Raw genomic sequence first — 21380 nt, 5'->3', positions numbered from 1 at the left:
ACATTGTTTTGGCTGTTGGCCCATTGTTGGCCCATTGATGATATATTGCTTTAGCCAGTGCAGCAGGCTCTTTCATTGATGCCATCACATCAGGAGTGTTGGTTACCAATCTAGTACATAAATAACATTGCAAGAACTATATATCTAACTTAATCATACAATATGATTTCCAAATTTATTTTTTTTTAGATTCTGTCTCTCACAGTGGAAATGCACCTATTCTGAACATTTTAGACCCCTCCATTCCAAGATGGCGCCGGTGAGGTCGGCTGCCGTCACGACTGCTCCGACCACCTTTTCTTTGTTTTTGTTCTTTAAGTTAGTTTTTAGCGTTTTAAAACCAGTCAAATTACCACCATGGAGTACATTAGGTATGATAGAGACACTCTTGTTTCTATTGGTATACAATGTACTCACAATTCGATGTTTTTAACTCCGGATCCGAGCTGGCCGAGTGAGATCCTGAGGGACAACAAAGGACGCGACACGAAGCGGCGGCCCCGAGGAAAACGTGCCGGCATCAGGAACAGGCTGAGAGCCCGTGCACACCGCACACCTCTGCCTAGCATCCTGCTCGCCAACGTCCAGTCACTGGAGAACAAGCTTGATGACCTCAGAGCCAGGATAAAGTTCCAGAGAGACATTCGGGACTGCAATCTCCTCTGCTTTACTGAGACATGGCTGAACCCAGCGGTGCCGGACCACGCCATCCAGTCGGCCGAGTTCTTCTCGGTTCACCGCATGGACAGGACACGGGACTCGGGGAAGTCAAGGGGAGGCGGCGTGTGTTTAATGGTGAACAGCAGCTGCTGCAACAGCGCGAGCGTTGTTACTCTCACACACTCCTGCACACCAAACCTGGAACTACTGTCCATCATGTGTCGTCCTTTTTATCTACCTCGGGAGTTTACATCGGTCATAATCAGTGCCGTTTATATTCCACCACAAGCGGACACGGACACTGCCTTATGCGAGCTGCATGAGGCACTCACACGGGGGACTTTAACAGTGCCAACCTCAAACGCGCAGCGCTGAACTTTTATCAGCATATCACTTGCCCCACCAGGGGCGAAAGGACACTGGACCACTGCTATACAACGGTCAAGGACGGCTACAAGGCACAATCTCATCCACCGTTTGGTAAATCCGACCACGCCGCCATCTTCCTCATGCCAAAATACAAACAAAGGCTGAAACAGGAAGTTCCGGTTCAGAGGGAGGTCGCGCACTGGACAGACCAATCGGTGGCCGCGTTACAGGACGCACTCGATGGCGCAGACTGGGACATGTTCAGAAGCAGCTCCGATGATGTCAGCGTGTTTACGGAAGCGGTTGTGGGATTTATCGGGAAACTAGCGGATGATACCGTGGAAAAAAAGACTATTAAAACGTTTCCCAACCAGAAGCCGTGGGTGGATAAAACCATCCGCGACGCTCTGAAATCTCGCACCGCTGCCTACAACACAGGACTCGCGTTGGGGGACATGGAACCGTACAAGGCTGCGTCATACAGCGTCCGGAAGGCGGTGAAAGAGGCGAAGCAGCGCTACGGGAGGAAACTAGAGTCACAACTCCAACAGAGTGACTCTAGGAGCCTGTGGCAGGGATTAAGGACAATTACGGATTATAAAGCAACAACATCCGGTATGACGAACGCAGACGTGACTCTGGCAGATGAGCTGAACACTTTCTATGCTCGCTTCAAGGCTGCAGCTAATGACGCTAGCGATGCTAATGCTAGCGGCACTAATGCCTGCAGACAGGAAGTCACTGCCAGCACCAGAAGCGCGTTCATCATCACCAAGCATGACGTGAGGAGAGCCTTCAAGAGAGTGAACACCAGGAAAGCAGCAGGACCAGACGGCATTTCAGGCCGTATTCTCAGAGCCTGCGCAGACCAGCTAGCACCTGTGTTCACTGAGATATTTTTACCATCTCTTTATCTCAGTCGGTGATCCCCAAATGCTTCAAAGAGTCCATTATTGTTCCTATCCCAAAGAAACCACATCCTGCTTCTCTTAACGACTATCGCCCTGTAGCCCTCACTTCAGTAGTGATGAAGTGCTTTGAACGCCTGGTGCTTTGAACGCTCATCATTTCTTCACTACCAGACACACTGGACCCACTACAGTTTGCATACCGTCCAAACCGTTCCACGGACGATGCAATCTCACATCTCCTCCATACATCTCTCACTCACCTGGACACTCGGAGGGGGAATTATGTGAAAATGCTCTTCATCGACTACAGCTCTGCATTTAATACCATAATTCCCTCCACACTCACCACCAAGCTGGAGCACCTGGGACTCAGCTCATCCATGTGTCAGTGGATCTCCAACTGGCAGACCACAGGCAGTAAGGATGGGCGGACATGTCTCAGCCTCCATCACTCTCAGTACTAGAGCCCCCCAGGGTTGGGTTCTGAGCCCCCTGCTGTACTCTCTGTACACATCTGACTGCGTGGCCACTACCAACTCCACCACCATCATCAAGTTTGCTGACGACACTGTCGTGGTGGGCCTGATCACCAACAACGATGAGACGGCCTACCTGGAAGAGGTTGGAAATCTGGAGAACTGGTGCCAGAGAAACAATCTCTTCCTGAACGTCAGCAAGACAAAGGAGCTGATAGTGGACTTCAGTACAAAGCAGGTGAGGAACTACCAGACCCCCATCATCAACAGGAGCCCAGTGGAGAGAGAGGGCAGCTTCAGATACCTCGGTGTTCACATCACGCAGGACCTGTCATGGTCCTGTCACATCAACACCATGGTAAAAAAGGCCCGGCAGCGTCTGTACCACCTCAGACGCTTGAGAGACTTTAGACTGCCCTCCAAGGTGCTCAGGAATTTCTACTCCACCGAGCTCCCTGACCTGCACTCAATCTACACCAAGCGGTGCTGGACCAAGGCCAGGAAGGTCGTGAAGGACCTCAGCCACCCCAACAATGGACTGTTCACTCTGTTGCGGTCTGGGAAGCGATTCCGCTCCCTGAGGGCCAACACAGAGAGACTGAGGAGGAGCTTCTTCCCGCAGGCGATAAGGTCTCTCAACCACACCACTATGCAAAACTAACACAATATTTTTACAATTTTTCACAATCAATCAATCAATCTTTATACATCCATGGACACTATGGACAACTCCACGTACATCACATCTACACTACATGTTTATGTTTACATTCTGGACAATTGCACAAAGACACTTTAATAACCATTGCACAAAGTCACTTTTTCTATGCATATTTGCACACCATTATAGTTCTATTTGTACAGTATATTTCTATTTTCAGTTTCTATTTTTGGTTCTATTTTTTCTAGTTAAATTTTATTTTAATTTTTTTATTTAAATTTTCTATCATATTTCTTCTATTGATATTTATTACTTATTATAAGCTTTAATTCTCTTTTTAAGGTCACTGGCGGTCATGTAAGCATTTCACTACATTTCGTACTGTGTATGACTGTGTATGTGACTAATAAAATTTGAATTTGATTTGAATTTGATTTGATTTGATCCATGATTTGATGGATGATCATAGGGTGATCAAATACTTATTGACCTCACAGTATATATACACTACATACAAAACACACAGGTTTAGTGTTTTAATTAAAGCCGTTAAGGCTGACTCATTTCCTCCAGACCCCCACATGCACACACATACAACATACCAGACAAGTGTCAAACAGTCTTTGTGATACTGTCTTATTGCTACTGGATGTCTGGAATTGTCTTCAGGATCAATAAAGTACAGTATCTATCAGTCTCCTTGTCTGTTCTCAAACTAAAACTAGTAACAAACCACCAGTGGGCCCCTAAGACCTTCCCTTGTTTACCCTAGACCCTGGTCCCTCATCACATTGGACTTAATCACCTGACTCAGGTGGCAGCACTTGTACTATTACCATGGCTGATCATTTCTCAAAAGTTGTCCACTTCTGGATCTGCCTGAATTCCTATCGGCCAAAGAAACAGCTGAGCTGCTCTGACTTGTTTTTGCCTTTATGGCATTCTAGCGGAAATGGTCACTGATTATATTCTTAATTTTGGTTTGCCATCTGTAAGCTTGTCGGCCCAGACTAACTATGCTCAAATGCCCAATGCCCAATTCTACCAAATGCCTAAATGTAAATGTTATTATTTTAAAAAGGGCGATTCTTTTCTATACCCACTGTACATGTTGTATTCGTTGAGGACAGTTCACTGCCATGTAACCAGAGGGCACCCTCATCTGAATTTTACAGCCCTTACTCAATTTATAATAGTGATCTAGTATAATGTGTGTTTGACTTACCTTTATAATCCTGGAGCCCATGCCACATGGCATGTTAAGAGACACTCTAATGGTGCCACTGTGCCTTTTGACAGGAGCAGACAGAAAACTGATTTTAACCGGAACATTCGGTGCAGGAGAGCCATCATGGTGCCTTACAGTAACCTGAGACAATATGAAATATAGCCATTTAAAATGTAAATCTAAAGCAGTTAAAGTCTCCAGGTATAAAATGATTATCATGTATGCATTACCGTTAAATCAAAGGGCAGGCCCATTTTAAAAAACTTTGACGTGTCTTCAATGGCAAGCACATATGGTGTTAAGATGATTTTGATGCCTGACTTTTCCGCCTCCACAAGGTCACTTCCTGAAATCAACATCAACATATATTAGAGACACTTTGAGAATAGGACATTTATTTCACATAACCCTAAGTTGGTTAAATAGCCTTAGGTTTAAAAAAATTAAAAATTCAACAATGTTTGTGTGGAGAAAGATATTCTTATTCAAACTCACAATGTTGGTCCATCCAGAATAATTAGGTTATCATCATGCACATTATGCCTCAGATTTGCTGGGCAGAGATTGTGCTAAGACTAAATCCTTAAAGCAGCCTTAAACTAAAGAGACTAAAAACTTAAAGCACACACTGTTGGTGACGCCACTGTTTGTATCGTCGCCGCGAAAGTTTCGCGTTTGTATTAGCGTTTAAATTATATAGCTTTTCCGTTTATACAATAATAGTATTAATAGCAACTAGTTTTTACTTTTTCATATGCCCTTTTTCCATTTTTTTGCGCTTTTCTGAGTTTCTTTATCTAAGAACAACAAACGGAATTCAGCTCCAAACAACTAAACTCCGACTTAGGTACGCTATAATGGATAACATTCAGCTCGTTCAGTGTGTGGAGTGCAGGATGTTTAGACATTCTTCCTTCGTCGTTAATGATAATTTTACTTGTGTGAGGTGTGTGTTAGTGAGCACTCTGACAAAGAAGATATCAGCATTAGAGGAGCGCATCCAGACTTTAGAGAGGGTTAGAGAGTGCGAGAGCAGCGTTATTCCTGTAGCGGACAGTCTGGGTGCCGCAGGCGGAGATAACCAGCCCCCGACTCCGGCATTAGAGCCCTCACAGCGGGGCGAGTGGGTGACGACTGGCAGCATACTCGTTCAGCCAAAGCTAACGCTAAGGCTAACCCACCGGAGCACGCCTCTTCTGCACTTCACGTGTCCAACAGGTTTGCTCTCCTCAGTGATGCACCCACTGAGAAACCTGAAAGAGCTCTGGTTATAGGAGACTCTATATTGAGGCACGTGAAACTAGCTAGGCCTTTAGGGGCGGCAGTGGTTAGGTGTATCCCGGGAGCCAGAGCACTGGACATAGCAGGTAATCTTAGGGCTCTAGGACAGCACAGGTTCTCAAAGATAGTGGTACATGCTGGAGCAAATGATATACGCATTCGTCAGTCAGAGGTTAGTAAGAGTAACTTTACAGAGGTGTTTAAATTAGCGAAGGCGATGTCCGATGATGTAATATGCTCTGGTCCCATCCCAATGAGACGTGGTGACATAGCTTACAGCAGGTTATGGTTGCTGAACCGCTGGATGTCCAGGTGCTTAGAAAATAATGTGGGCTTCATAGACAATTGGAAGACCTTTGAGGAAAAAGCTGGCTTGTTAGGGCGGGGGAGTGTCCATCCCACCTGGGAAGGTGCTGCTCTCATTTTCTATAGTATAGCTCAGTCTCGGAAGAGGCCTAGATAATTGGTGACAATCCAGTACCCAGGCCAGGGAGCAGACAGACAGGCTAAACCAACTGTCTGCTAGCTGCATAGAGTCGTCACTCAGGGTTCACTATATTGAGACTGTGTCTGTTTCTGGAGCTAAGCAAAAATTTTAAAAAGTCTGTTTTGGTAATTTAATTAACATAGGTACCACAAACTCTGTTCACACTGAATGCGCAGCCGGCACCTCTGATCTGAAGCTAGGACTGTAAAATATTAGATCTCTCGCATCTACTGTAAAGCAGTTATAGTTAATGAAACTATCACAGATCAGGAGTTTGATATACTCTGTTTAACAGAAACCTGGATTAAACAGGATGAGTAAGTAGCTCTAAATGAAGCTAGTCCCCCTGGATATAGCTACATACACCAGCCTCGGTTAACTGGTAAAGAAGGAGGCGTTGCAATTATTTACAATGATAATCTGTTTATCCTCGGACACAAATTTAGGGAATTTTGAAGTTCTCTATAGTAACATAAGTGTAGCTATAAATATTAGGTCTGCTCAGTCGATCCCGCTAATTATCATTTAAAAACTTCCAGGGCCGTACTCTGAATTTCTTTGTAAATTTGCAAATTTCCTCTCAAACCTAGTCGTTTCTGTAGACAAAGCGTTAATTGCTGGCGATTTTAATATTCATTTTGAGAATTCAGAAGACCCTCTGAGAACAGCATTTAAGTCCATACTGGACTCGGTAGGAGTTAATCAGTTTGTAGTAGGACCCACTTATAGAGCACACTTTTAGATTTAATAATATTCTTCAGATTAAGTATAAGAAATTTATTCACAATTCCACTCTCTGAAGTTATCTTAGATCACTATCTTGTCTCAATTAAAGTGTGTCATTGTAATAATGTACTCACAGCACCGCGCTACCATATTAAACGTACATTTACATCAACTACCACACAGAGTTTTATCAGTAATCTCCCAGAGTTCCCAACTTTGATTGGATTGCCATCTGACTCCAAAGAACTCGATTAGGTAACTGAATATTGACTGAATACTGAGTCGACATTCCGTTATACCTTAGATAATGTAGCTTCAGTTAAAAGAAAAATTATTAGAGATAAGAAACTTGCTCCCTGGTATAATGATCACACGCGCACTTTAAAACAGACCGCTCAGAAATTAGAACATAAATGGTAGAATATAAATAAAATTGTGAATTTTAGGCATTAAACTAAGGCTTTGAAACCGAACAATGTAATTGATGCAGATGTTGAACTAACCATGTCAGATCAGAACCTAGAATACTTTACTCCGCTTGAAGAGAGTAATCAGTATATTAATTTAATAGATTTAAATGGTGATTATTCTGCATGTTCTCTAGCGGAGTCTGGTGTTCCACAGGGTTCGGTTTTAGGCCCGCTGTTTTTTTATTTATTTACATGCTTCTTTTGGGCAACATAATCCGTAAGCATGGTATTAGTTTTCATTGTCATGCTGACAACACACAGTTATATGTTATATGTCCAGGCAAAACCAGATGAGAAAAACCAACTTGCTAAAGTTGAGCAATGCGTAATAAGAGACTGGTTGCTAATTAACTTCCCTCTGCTTAATCCTGATAGGACAGAAGTTCTAGTCATAGGACCGCATGCTGCTAGAAGCAAGATTTTAGATCACAATGTAAATTTAGATGGCATTTCTGTTCTATTTAGTGCAACTGTAAGAGACCTTCGCGTGATGATAGATTCTAGTTTTCATTTAAAGCTCATGTAGAAAATATCACCAGGATAGCATTCTTTCACCAAGTTAAGGAATATATTTTTGCTAAACGATGCAGAAAAACTAGTTCTGGCGCAGTATAAAAGTGCTCGCCCTATCATCTGGAGATTGCTGGTTTGATCCCCGGGTGATACTGTAACCTCTAGCAGCTGGAGGTCTAGAGAGAGTTGATTGGCCGAGCTCACTCAGAGGGGAGGGATGAGAGGTACTTTGTGCTTCCACATTAATCATGGCTCTACAGCCAATCAGGGGCGTCTGTGAGCTCGCGTAAGTGTAAGGAGCGGATAGCGCTGTCCTCCGAGTGTGTTACGCCACCCCAAACGGTGCGTGAGTGAGCAGTTCGAAAAGATGTGGTCGGCTGGCGTCATGTGGTTCGGAGGAAACACATAATAGTCTTCGTCCCTCCAGACTGAGTGGTAGCCTAAATGTGGGAGCCCCCTAGTGACGGGGAGGAATTGGACACGACTAAATTAGGGGAAAAAATCGGGGGGGAAATCTCCCCCCCCCAAAAAAAAAAAAAAAAAAATAATAATAATAATAATAATAATAATATATATATATATATATATATATATATATATATATATATATATATATATATATATTAATAATAATTTAATTGAATAATTAGGCCCAAGCATCAAGCATTCTGGTCTTATATGCAAAATTATAAGATGCACTGGACTAAGTGCCATTTTAAAAGCTGCTCAGCCCTGCTTTTCCAGTGAGTTTTGGACTATTCCAAATTTTTTTAGTGTTTAAGGTCAGTGCTAAATTTAAAAGCTTTGGTCTACATGCTAAGACAACTTTATATTAAAATATGGCAATTTATCTATAAATAATTATAAAGTCTATAAACAATTCACCAAACCAATCCCCTCATTCCTTTAAAGTGTTTTATCTGAAAATACTGTATCTAAATTGGGAAAGAGCCTACTATGTAATTCTGAAAAGGTAAGAGCATCTCCCTAACGCTATGATAATGTCCAAATTAAATTATGTGTACACACAGATAACTTTATTCATTTGAAAGGTAAAAAATCAAGTTTAGCACATGTATCTTTTGGCCTATATTTTGCCAGGTCTTAACATGGCCCACATATTAAGAAACAAAGGTATCCTACCTGTACTGGTGATTACGGAAGCTTTGATATATATGGATGAGCCATCTAAATAGTTGATGTCAGGATACGCTTTCTTAAGCTCAGCAACAGTTAAGGTGGCATTCCCTCCATCCAACTGAAATTAACAGACATGAAAAATGAAATGAGTGTGGTATTTGTGTTTTTAGACTAACAGCAAGGGTGATCAGGTAACAAGTATTTTTTTATTATGAATATTTATATTGTTAGTAGTTGGATGCATGATAAAGATTTTTACCAAATATTAATTGTTATTAAACTGTATATACACATGTATAGACACTACCAAAAAAAAAAAATTAGCAATTTTAGAAAGATCAAATCACTGGGCTGCATTAAGCAAAGAAAACAGCTAAGAAGGTTTGAAATTATTGGAACTTGGTGAAGTATGGTAAAAGAGTCAACAGTAAAAACCAGAGCTAATTTTATTAGTGAAAGTAAAAGCATTTCTATACACACACAATATGAAGAGAACGCACATGACTACTGTATACATGTGTGTCTGTAAGAAACCACTTGTTAGTGAGAATCATTTGTAAAAAGGTTGGGAAGCATAAAGATTGGGCTTTGGACCAGTGGAAAAATGGTCCTGGTAGCATGAGGAATCAGAAACTCTTTTTTTTTTTTTTTTTTGCCATGCAGTGTATATCTTAGCATCCAGTTTTTTAAAAGCACCGTGTAGACTAGAGGTAGTGTCATGGCATAACTAATCCTGATGTCTACAGAAACATTCTGTATACTCATATAATTTGGAGGAACTTCATCATGTATAATCATGCATAACGAGGTATAGTTAGGTATTTCACTCACATTTGTTACTTGCTTCATAGATGAAAGTCGTATCTTTTGTCCGTCTTTCTCTGTTCCAAACACCACATATGCAACACCATCCACTTTCTCGCCATACAAATATCTGAAAAATGATACAAGAAGCTATTTAAAAAATAATAAAAAGTCTAAATTGATCAAGTACTAAATTACACTTATGGGGCTGACTGCATTGGTTTAAGTTTCATTTCTAATATTTGATAAAAACTTGTCAACTTTTCATTTATATAAATTCATTCATCTTCTATACTGCTTTATCAAGAGTCATGGGGGCCCTTGTGTAATATCCCAGGAGATTTAGGGCCTGAGCCAGGGTATACCCTGGACAATTAAATTCACTCACTCACTCACCTCACTCATCATCCTCTATACCGTTTTTTTCTTTATTCAGGGTCGTGTGGACCTGGAGCCCATCCCAGGAGACTTAGGGCACGAGGCGGGGTACACCCTGGACAGGGTGCCAATCCATCGCAGCACACTCACACTCTCATTCACACACTACGGCCAATTTGGGAATGCCAATTAGCCTAACCTGCATATCTTTGGACTGTGGGAGGAAACCGGAGTACCCAGGGGAAACCCACCAAGCACAGGGAGAACATGCAAACTCCATGCACACAGAGGCCTGGCCGGGAATCGAACCTGGACCCTGGAGGTACAAGGCGACAGTGCTAACCACAAGAACTTTACACAATCAAAAGAATTATAAAAGTTTGTATGAAATGTGAATGTGTATGAATCAGAATTATAAAGCTGTCCCTGATGAGCAAGCCAAGGGCGACAGCAACAGTAGCAAGGAAAAACTCTCTGAGATGGCAATAAGAAGAAACCTTGAGAGGAATCAGACTCAACTGAGGACCCATCCTCATTTGGGTAATAAGGGATGGCGGGGATTGATTTGCAGTCATACTGTGTGTTAGGAGGCTGAGAGTTCAGTATAACAGGAGATGTGTTTATGTTAATATGGAGTCCAGTTTATTATTGGAGGCTTAATTGAACTATCAAGTAACTGCATCACAAGTCCTTCTTGAACAGCTGTTGGCATCAGCTGAGGCCAGGACCATCTTTGTGATAAAGTGGAACCGTCCCTAGTCACCACACACATCCCAGGCAGACCACATGGGGCATCCATGCAACGAGATCTCCAGGACGAGTCAGACAGGTCCAGAGGCCAGGACAGGGTTCCAATCCATCGTACAGTGCGCACACACACACACACACACACACACACAGACCCATGGGGTGTGAGGCCACAGTGCTAACCACTACACCACCCTGCCAGCCTATTAATTTATATATAATTTATCATTTATAATAATTAACTATTAATATTATACACTGTGCAATTATAAGAGACAGAACCTACTTGGCATACACCTTCACCTCTAATTCTTCATCTTCTAAACTCAGATGGAACTTTGTAGGTATCAGCGTGACATTGAATGCTGGGAGCTCTAGAACCGACAAAGTTTCATTATCAGCGTTATTGTCAACAAAAACTAATTAAAATCTATTGATTCACGTGAATTACACGTGTACAACCAAATGTTATTTATGTCCAAATGTACACCAATCAGGCATAACATTAAACCTTTTCACATTAAAACACAGAAGTTTGGGGTTCCCCTTGTGCCATCTGGGCAGCTCTAGCTCCCTTGGGATGTGGCTCCACAAGACCTCTAGGAGTGGCTGCGGTGTCTAGCACCAGGACATCAATGGCAGATCTTTTGGCTGCGGTTGGTTGTAGAGTGGGCAGTGCACAGATCGCTTTTGTTTGTCTGGCACAATGGGTGCTCGATCAGGTTGAGATTTTAGGAGTTTGAAGGACAGGTGAGCAGTCTTGGGCTCTTTGCCTGCTTGGCCAATTGTGTGGCAGGCTGTGCCGCACTGGGTGTTCTGGTTTTATGTTGATTTGTGCTGTATTGGCTTTTCTGTGGAATCTGACCACACATGCTAGCATATGGTCGCTTGTTAATGTGTTAATGTTATGGCTGATTGGTGTATCTCAACCAAATATTTTAAATGCAAAATTTGCAAATAAACAAATCATTCGTCACCAATCTGTTATGAAGGAAACTCCTGATGGAGTGAAGTGAGAACTTCCTAAGGAGCTCTACTAAGAATTTCACAACAATACTGAACAGGATAGAAACTATACAGAAACTCTAACTATATAACTATATTATGGATTTAAATATTATGGGTTTTTTTTTTTAGCTATGCAGTGTTACCTACTACCAATGTGCACATACCATATTTCTTCACCTCAAAATCTGCATGATACATGTTCTTTTTCGAATGGTCAAATTTGGCAAAGATCTTCCACTTGCCCTCTCTATAGAAGGAAAAAGGTGTGGAAAAAGGGTGAGCAATTTTGGAAAAAAATAAAATAAATGATATGTCACAACATCAATACACACTTGACAATGTCAGCGAGTTTATAAGTGTCAGAGTAAATGCCATCTGCTGCTATGACCTCGGATGTGGCATGGACTGTGATTTCATCAGGGTTCTGAAAAAAAATGAAATGATCAAAATAAAGGTCTGCGTCATCATACAGTATTATCACCTTCAGAAACCTTAAGAAAGCTCTGTTATACGTATTCCCATATTTCAATACATTAAAACATTTGTAAATAATGTTTACTTTTTTATATTTTCAACCCTGCTTCTCTTTGGTACTGCAACAGAAAAAAAAAATTCTAAAATGTGTATTGAGTGTACACTGGTGTAGAAGCTTCTAAATGGTCTTTTATAAAGTTAAGAACATTAGTGATCTACCTGAATTTCAACAAAAATCGTGCTATTGAAAGCCTGAAACTCCATATTAGAGACGAAGGCTCTGAAGCGCACTGTAATAGGAAAACAAACAAACAAACATAGGAATTATTTGATCACATTTAAACCAGATTTTTCCACAAATAGGTTTGCCACATCCATAATCTAGGTCTTTATACCCTGCACCTAGTGTAGCGTACATCTATTTACATCTTTTTTTTTTTTTTTTAAATAAAATTTCATATCAGGAGAATGATGTAGGAATTACAGCACTTTGACAATTGAAAAGGCAACCATCCTTATTTCCTGCTTATTCTTGAGAGGTTTAGGTTTCAGTTTTGCCTGCAGAAAATAAAACGCATGCTGGATTCAGGTCAGGTGACTAAATTTTTACTTTTACATTTTTTTGCCTTTGTTTAACGTATTCTTTAGATCATCGTCTATATTCCGTGTGAAAAGCCTTGCAATGAGTTTTGACCAAATTAGAGCACTATTCCTATCCGTTTCAGAATTCACCCCTACTGCTCTTGCCATCATCAACTAATACATTTACATTTAGGCATTTGGCAAACGCTCTTATCCAGAACGACTTACATTTTTATCTCATTACACATCTGAGCAGGTGAGGTTAAGGGCCGCGCTCAAGGGCCCAACAGTGGCAACTTGGTGGTTGTGGGGTTTGAACCTGGGATCTTCCGAACCGTAGTACAATGCCTTAACCACTGAGCTACCCCTGGCCTAATACAAATCTGCACCCTACGCCCTAAAACTAAGTGGTATACTTTGGATCACAAGCAGGTCCTTTCTTTCAGAATATTTCTCTTTTTATCATTCTGATACAAATTAATTTTTGTTTTAACTATTCATAGTATGTTGTTCCAGAATGGTGGTCTTCCTGTTTTTGTGTTTATGTGGGTGGTCATCTCTTAATTGTTTTGGAGGGTGTTGTTGACCTTGTCAACTGTTGCTGGTGTGTTCCTCTATAGCAGAAATTTTAAAAGTTAATAGTCCCCGACTTATGAACAATCGAGTTACAAATTTTGGCAGATAGGAATGGACCTCGGTCCTACAAAACATTCGCAGATGCAAACAAATCATGAAAGTAGCTCCCATGTATTGTACAAAAAAATAGACACTGCAGTACACCAGAATTCTGTGTGTGTGCATGTTGGCGTGTGAAAGAAATGAGTCGGCTTCACCGGTTTCAATAAGGGCAATCATCAACGTAAAGTTCAATGTAAAGTCAACGTTCGTGCGTGTGTGCGTGTGTGAGCGCACACGTGTGAAAGTCATCCTACGTAATCTGCCTCCTCATCCTCTCCCCTATTACACACAGCCTGATTCTTTTCAAAGGTAAACTTCAGATTAATTAGTTTTATTTTTTGTAATTGTAATTGTTATATTTTGTATTAATGATTTTTATATAATTTTTTTTTTTTTTTTAGGGTTGTGAAACGAATAGAGAAATTCACTTGAGACGAAATGGCATCCGGGATTCCCAGCATGATTTAATGGTGCAGAGACAACACTGTGTGTCCTAAAAACACTAACACAGCTTTGTAAAAATTAATATTTGTGTCATTCTCAAAACTTTTGGCCACATCTTTACTAAGAAGAACAAAGGTAAACATTTCACAGTGAGAGATGAGACTCATGTCTTGCTCTGTAATGGTTACAGCTATTACCTCTGTCTCCGGGGTTGTAGATGGGCTTGTCGGTCTGGATAAAGATGTAACCAGGGAAGAAAGACAACGTATTGACATATTCGATTTGTTTGAAGCGTCCAAAATTTGCATGCAGCCAAACAGCATTGGGGTCTGGGTGTTCTTCCCACACTTCTTTTTTTCCAGGAATCTAAAAACAAATTAACAAACAAATTTTTGCCATCTGTACTTAGCTCATATGTTCTTACCTAGCCTAAGTCAGTAATCATGGTGCCTTTTTATTGCTAGATTAGGTATTCTTTATTACTCAAGGCCAGTGTGTCTTGTTAAGCCATGGTAACTTGTCCAATTGTCTTCAAGATCTTAAAAATGTCAGCTTTGGAAAATCTGGGATTTATCAGATCATATAGCTAATGCAACCACGGGGGGGCGCAATCCAGTGTCTTCTTGTGCCAGTCCCAAGTCTGGATAAATGCAGAGGGTTGTGTCAGGAAGGGCATCCGACGTAAAACATTTGCCAAATCAATGATGCGAATCAAGAATATAATTCCCATACTGGATCGGTCGTGGCCCGGGTTAACAACGACCGCCACTGGTGCTGTTGACCTACAGGGTGCTGGTGGAAATTGGGCTACTGTTGGTCGAAGAAGAAGAGGAGGAAGGCGTGTTCGTAAGCAGAGAGAGAAGAGGAAAGGCAAGAGTTTAGGAGTGATAGTGGGGACTTTGAATGTTGGGACCATGACAGGGAAGGGAAGAGAGTTGGTTGATATGATGCAGAGAAGAAAGGTGGATATACTGTGTGTACAGGAGACCAGGTGGAAAGGGAGCAAGGCTAGAAGCTTAGGATCAGGGTTCAAATTGTTTTACCATGGTGTGGATAGGAAAAGAAATGGAGTAGGAGTTATTCTAAAAGAGGAGTTTGTAAGGAATGTTCTAGAGGTGAAGAGAGTATCAGATAGGGTGATGAGTCTGAAGCTGGAAATTGAAGGGATAATGTTCAATGTTGTTAGTGGTTATGCCCCACAGGTAGGATGTAAGTTAAAAGAGAAGGAGAAATTCTGGAGTGAGTTAGATGAAGTGATGCAGAGCATCCCCAGAGGGGAGAGAGTGGTGATTGGTGCAGACTTCAATGGACATGTTGGGGAAGGGAACAGAGGTGATGAAAATGTGATGGGCAGGTTTGGTCTTTAGGACAGGAATGTAGAAGGACAGATGGTGGTGGACTTTGCAAAGAGGATGGAAATGGCAGTGGTAAATACTTTCTTCCAGAAGAGGCAGGAACATAGGGTGACATATAAGAGTGGAGGCAGAAGCACTCAGGTCGACTACATCTTGTGTCGACGTTGTAACCTGAAAGAGATCAGTGACTGCAAAGTGTTGCTAGGGGAGAGTGTAGCCAGACAACACAGAATGGTGGTGTGCAAAATAACCCTGGTGGTGAGGAAGGCGAAGAGGACAAAGGCAGAGCAGAGGACAAAGTGGTGGAAGCTGAAAAAGGAAGAATGTTGTGAAGTCTTTAGGGAGGAGTTGAGACAGGCTATGGGTGGTCAGGAGGTGCTTTCAGTTGACTGGACAACTACACCCAATGTGATCAGGGAGACAGGTAGGAGGGTACTTGGTGTATCATCAGGTAAGGGGAAAGTGGACAAGGAGACTTGGTGGTGGAATGAGGAAGTCCAGGAGTGTATACAGGGAAAGAGGCTAGCTAAGAAGAAGTGGGACACTGAGAGGACTGAAGAGAGTAGACAGGTGTACAGGGAGATGCAGAGTAAGGTGAAGGTAGAGGTGGCAAAGGCCAAACAAAGAGCATATGAGGACTTGTATGCTAGGCTAGACAGTAAGGAGGGAGAGGGGGATCTGTACAGGTTGGCAAGGCAGAGAGATAGAGATGGGAAGGATGTGCAGCAGGTTAGAGTGATTAAAGATAGAGATGGAAATGTACTGACAGATGCCAGGAGGGTGATGGGAAGATGGAAGGAGTACTTTAAGGAGTTGATGAATGAGGAAAACGAAAGAGAACAAAGAGTAGAAGAGGTGACTGTTGGGGAACAGGAAGTAGCAAATATTGGTAGAAGTGAGGTGAGAAGGGCGTTGAAGAGGACGAAGAGTGGAAAGGCTGTTGGTCCTGATGACATACCTGTGGAGGTATGGAAGTGCTTAGGAGAGGTGGCAGTAGAGTTTTTGACAAGTTTGTTTAACAAGATCTTGGAGAGTGAGAGGATTCCAGAGGAATGGAGGAGAAGTGCATTGGTGCCAATTTTTAAGAACAAGGGAGATGTGCAAAGCTGTGGCAATTATAGAGGTATAAAGCTAATGAGCCAGACAATGAAGCTGTGGGAAAGAGTAGTGGAAGCTAGGTTAAGGGCAGAGGTGAGCATTTGTGAGCAGCAATATGGTTTTATGTCAGATGCAGTATTTGCTTTGAGGATGCTGGCGGAGAAGTTAAGAGAAGGTAACAGGGAGTTGCATTGTGTCTTTTTAGATTTAGAGAAAGCGTATGACAGAGAGGAGCTGTGGTATTGTATGAGGAAGTCTGGAGTGGCAGAGAAGTATGTTAGAGTGGTGCAGGACATGTATAAGAGCTGTAAGACAGTGCTGTAGGTGTGACAGAAGAGTTTAAGGTGGAGGTGGGTCTGCATCAAGGATCAGCTCTAAGCCCCTTTTTGTTTGCTCTGGTGATGGACAGGATGACAGATGAGGTAAGACAGGAGTCCCCATGGACTATGATGTTTGCAGATGACATTGTGCTCTGTAGCGAGAGCAGGGAACAGGTGGAGGAAAATTTGGAGAGGTGGAGGTATGCTCTGGAAAGCAGAGGAATGAAGGTTAGCTGCAGCAAGACGAAATACATGTGTGTAAATGAGAGTGACCCAGGAGGATCAGTGAGGCTACAGGGAGCAGAAGTAAAGAAGGTGCAGGATTTTAAGTACTTGGGGTCAACGGTCCAGAGCAACGGGGAGTGTGGAAAGGAGATGAAGAGGCGGGTACAGGCAGGTTGGAATGGGTGGAGAAAAGTGTCAGGTGTGTTGTGCGATAAAAGAGTATCAGCGAGAATAAAAGGAAAGGTGTACAGGACAGTGGTGAGACCAGCGATGCTCTACGGCTTAGAGACAGTGGCGCTGAAGAAAAGACAGGAGGCAGAGTTGGAGGTAGCAGAGCTAAAGATGTTGAGGTTCTCTTTGGGAGTGACAAGGATGGATAGGATTAAGAATGAGTTTATCAGAGGGACAACCCACGTTAGATGTTTTGGAGATAAAGTCAGAGAGGCCAGATTGAGGTGGTTTGGGCATGTTCAGAGGAGAGATTGTGAATATATTAGTAGAAGGATGCTGAGGTTGGAACTGCCAGGCAGGAGGTCTAGAGGAAGACCAAAGAGGAGATTTATGGATGCAGTGAGAGAGGACATGAAGTTAGTTGGTGTGAGAAAAGAGGATGCAGAGGATAGGGTTAGATGGAGGCAGATGATTCGCTGTGGCGACCCCTGAAAGGGAACAGCCGAAAGACAAAGAAGAAGAAGATCAGATCATATAGCTAACCTAGCATTAGCTGGATTTTTCACCCTGGTTTTATCTAGCCTGAAATCAAACACTAGCTACAGAAGGACCATGTTGGTAAGCTTACTGGAACGCTCCCTGTACGTAAAGGAAGACAAGATCTAATTCAGTCTGATAACTCTCATCTTCTTGGACTACATTCTGGCCCTGGAGGTAAATGTATTGAATAGCATAATATGCTGGTGGTGCAGGATTGACCTCTTCCCAGAACTGGATCTAGAAAGGGCTCTCATTCCAACCAAGAAAAAACCATGGCTGTTCAATTAGTCATTCTTTGCTTTCAATAGGTGTAGCTTCTGCTTGATTGGAATGAAAGCCTGCATTCATATGGCCCTTTCTGGATCCAGTTTGACTCCTGCATTAGGACCTTCACGATTTATAGGGAACTCACTTATTACTACTGGAGAGCCATCAGTAAATTGTGTAAAAACAAGTTCTTCTCACTTGCTGCAGAGGAAGCATTCACCTAATTGAAGACAACGTTGTTCACCATATCTGGATATAAACAAGAAACTATTTGTCTTGGCTATGAATGAATCTTTAGCAGAAGCAGCGTGTTTCCTGTGGAAAGGAACTTCTTTTATTTCATCCAAATAGTGTAATAGAGTTGAGTTTAGGGCTGTGTTCAGGCTAGGTTTTTCCACACCAAATTCAAACAAATCATGTCTTTATGGATCTTGCTTTGTGCACAGGAGCACTGTCTAGTGGAACTGGTTTAGGCTCAATGCGACAACTTACAAACCTTTGTGGCAACAGTCTGGAAAGCCCCATATATAGATGTGATGGACAAACGACCACAAACTTTTGTCCATCTAATATATTTATGATTGTGAAGCAGCAAATTTTAGTCTGTATGTATTTCATCGCTCATTTATTTAGTCACATGCACCCAGTGTGAAGTTGATCATAATATCACAACAAGCTCAGAAAGGGGATTTCTGTTTCAGAAGCCATGTAAGCTAAAGTGATCAGTTGTTCTCACATGTATCTGGGGTCACACAAAAGCTATTTCTCCCAACAGGATACTGGTGGTTTTCACCTCATGCTGATGTTCTAGGAAAAAATATTAAAACAAGTGTCCATACCTCAGCATCCTTGGCCAAGGCTTTTAATGAACCTTTATACCAACCTTCTACAATCTCTACAGTGGTTGAGATAGAGGAACTAGTGGTGGATGAGAAGTTAAAACATTGTCTTTTCCAAACTACAATTCTGCAATTCTCACTATTCTGTCTGCAGGTATGGTTTGACGATTTTACTTCTCACTTTCAACTTGTCTACTGGATTGAAGCCCTTTGAAGTGGTAATTGGTAATTATCCAGTTCTTCTTTTTTTCCTGCTCACTACTGTATGTACCATTCTTTACCCTTTTTTAAAAAGGTGAATCCGATTTCCAACATTATCCTAAAACATGCTACTCATGCTCATACTCATGCTCTAGTTACGTCTAGGAACTCTTGTACTTTCCTCTTATAACTCAGCACTTGCCTAGCTTAACTAGTCTGGAAGTGTTTATGGTAAGCTTTATTTTGTCAATTTTCGTCTTTTGTGTGTGTGTCTCCAGGGATAGGCTGCAGGCTCCCCGTGACCCTGGACACAGGATGAAGCGATATAAAAGATGAATAAATAATTCTATTTCTCTCTATAGTAACGTTATAGCAGTTATGTGCACTAGGTTTTAGTCCAAGGCTCTCACTTTTTATTTCTTTTATTATGCCTCAAGTACTTTATTTTTAACTACTTGTGTTCCTTTAGTGTGAAAATACTACCATCTTTGACCTCACGCTCATTTTAAGTGCATTTAAAACGAATGTAAATGGTAATTTAAAGAAAAAACAAAGATTTGACATTACTGTTATGGTTTTGAGGAGGCTGTAGTTATTTTCTGAGCTCAGGGTTAAGTTTTCCTGCAACAAGAGCTGAGATCTTTGTGGATAATGGTACACCGACAGAGTCACGAGGACAGGTTCAGAAAGTCCAAACGCCTCCAGCAGGATGTTTTCCTCCCTTCCCACTCTTAGCACTGATGGAGATACCACAACAAACCTGCAAGTACAGAACCAGATACCATGTTTTTCTCACCTTTGTCTTCACTCTTTAGTCATGTGACTATGACTCTGGTGCTCATTGTGCAGATCTGCACCAAACTGAGCACCTTAGGGACAAAGTGCCATTTTTATCACAACTAACGAATGTAGCCTTTGTTCATGAGATTATGTAAACAGCCCAAGATTTGGTCTGTGTGGGAGGACGATGCCTTACTTTGGGTCCCGAACAAAGTTCTGCGATGGTCTGCAAACACAGAGAACACGCACTCACTGATCAAAACATGAGCCGGATGTCAAACTACAACAGTAATTATACACTTTCTGGTCTGATTATACACAAATTTATCAGTCACTTTGTATATGCATCAAAACAAATTGGGGGAAAAAAAAACACTTTGTAAATTAGTAGATTATGGTACTTAGAATGGATTGGGAGGAAGAGGCATATGATGATATTTAAGCATTATACATAAAGCGTTATTCCAGGGCTTGTTATGGATTTACATATGGCAAATGGTAAATATAAATACTAAAAATCAGAAATTTGTAAAGCACAACAGGTTAAACACTATAAACAACATAAGAAGACTAGCCATGCACCAAGTGAACCGTCTGACATGGACATCATGACTATCAATGCAGTGCAGTCCAGCTTTACTCTTAAAAATGTTTGTTTTTTGAACGTTCTACTCACATCGATAAAGTGCTGACCAGAGCAAAGTAAACCATGCACAAGGTCCACAAGAACAGTGATTATACACTTGCTGTACAATCTATGTCACTTTTCATATGCATCAGGAAAAAATCAGAAATAAAAATTTAGAGCAATTAATAGCTTATGGTACTTACAAGTAGGGAGAAAAAGGATAGGCCATAGGATAATAAGAGCCCATATAAAAAGGAGAATAAGGAACAAGAGGTTGTGGTGGAGCAGCTCTGCAAATGCAAAATAAATTCTTATTTCCTGGATATATTCCAAGCAATCTTCAAATCTTAAATAATAATAATAATAATAATAATAATAATAATAATTGGGCCTTAAGGCATTATTCCTTGACATGCACCTAGCGACATGTCTGAAATGGTCCAATGCAGTGTAGTCCAGCTTAACTCTTAAAAGTTCCTAATGTTCTTTGAATGTTCTACTTACACCGAATAAGAGCTGACCGGAGCAAAGTAAAACATGGACAAGATCCATATGCACAGCATTATAGTGCACATCCTTACAACGAGCAAATGCTACATAAAGTAGAGCGACATCAGACAAATCGAATGTAGAGTTATGTTGGCTCTCTTCTTTCGCTGTCCTTTAAATATTGCACAACTTTCAGTGAACCTTGGTACTCCGTCAGAGCAGCGAATCAGGGAGACCATACATGTTATGTTATGCTAACCAGGTAGATGATATGACAAAAGGAAACTTAAGTTGCTTGATCCCAGCCATCATATGTTCTCCATAATCAACTGAATTGACATCCTGCAGAAAGGTCCCATTTCAGCCAATGCTACCACCTGAAGGATACGTTTACAGGACATTTCGAGCACAGAGCGGTGATGAGACTCTT

General features: G+C 41.6%; 1 protein-coding gene and 1 pseudogene across 1 annotated transcript in view; both read right to left on the bottom strand.

Moving 5' to 3' along the window:
* The window catches only part of LOC128518512 (complement C3-like), a 39914-nt pseudogene extending 18839 nt beyond the window's left edge, over nucleotides 1-21075 (bottom strand).
* Nucleotides 1-21380, bottom strand: part of LOC128518710 (sialoadhesin-like) — a 1187000-nt gene that overhangs the window by 750154 nt on the left and 415466 nt on the right. The window lies entirely within an intron of this gene.

The sequence above is a fragment of the Clarias gariepinus genome, chromosome 3, assembly GCF_024256425.1.
Source record: "Clarias gariepinus isolate MV-2021 ecotype Netherlands chromosome 3, CGAR_prim_01v2, whole genome shotgun sequence".
In the NCBI taxonomy this organism is placed as follows: domain Eukaryota; kingdom Metazoa; phylum Chordata; class Actinopteri; order Siluriformes; family Clariidae; genus Clarias; species Clarias gariepinus.
Note: the sequence above shows the minus strand (reverse complement) of the source record. Positions and strands in the feature narration are given on the sequence as shown.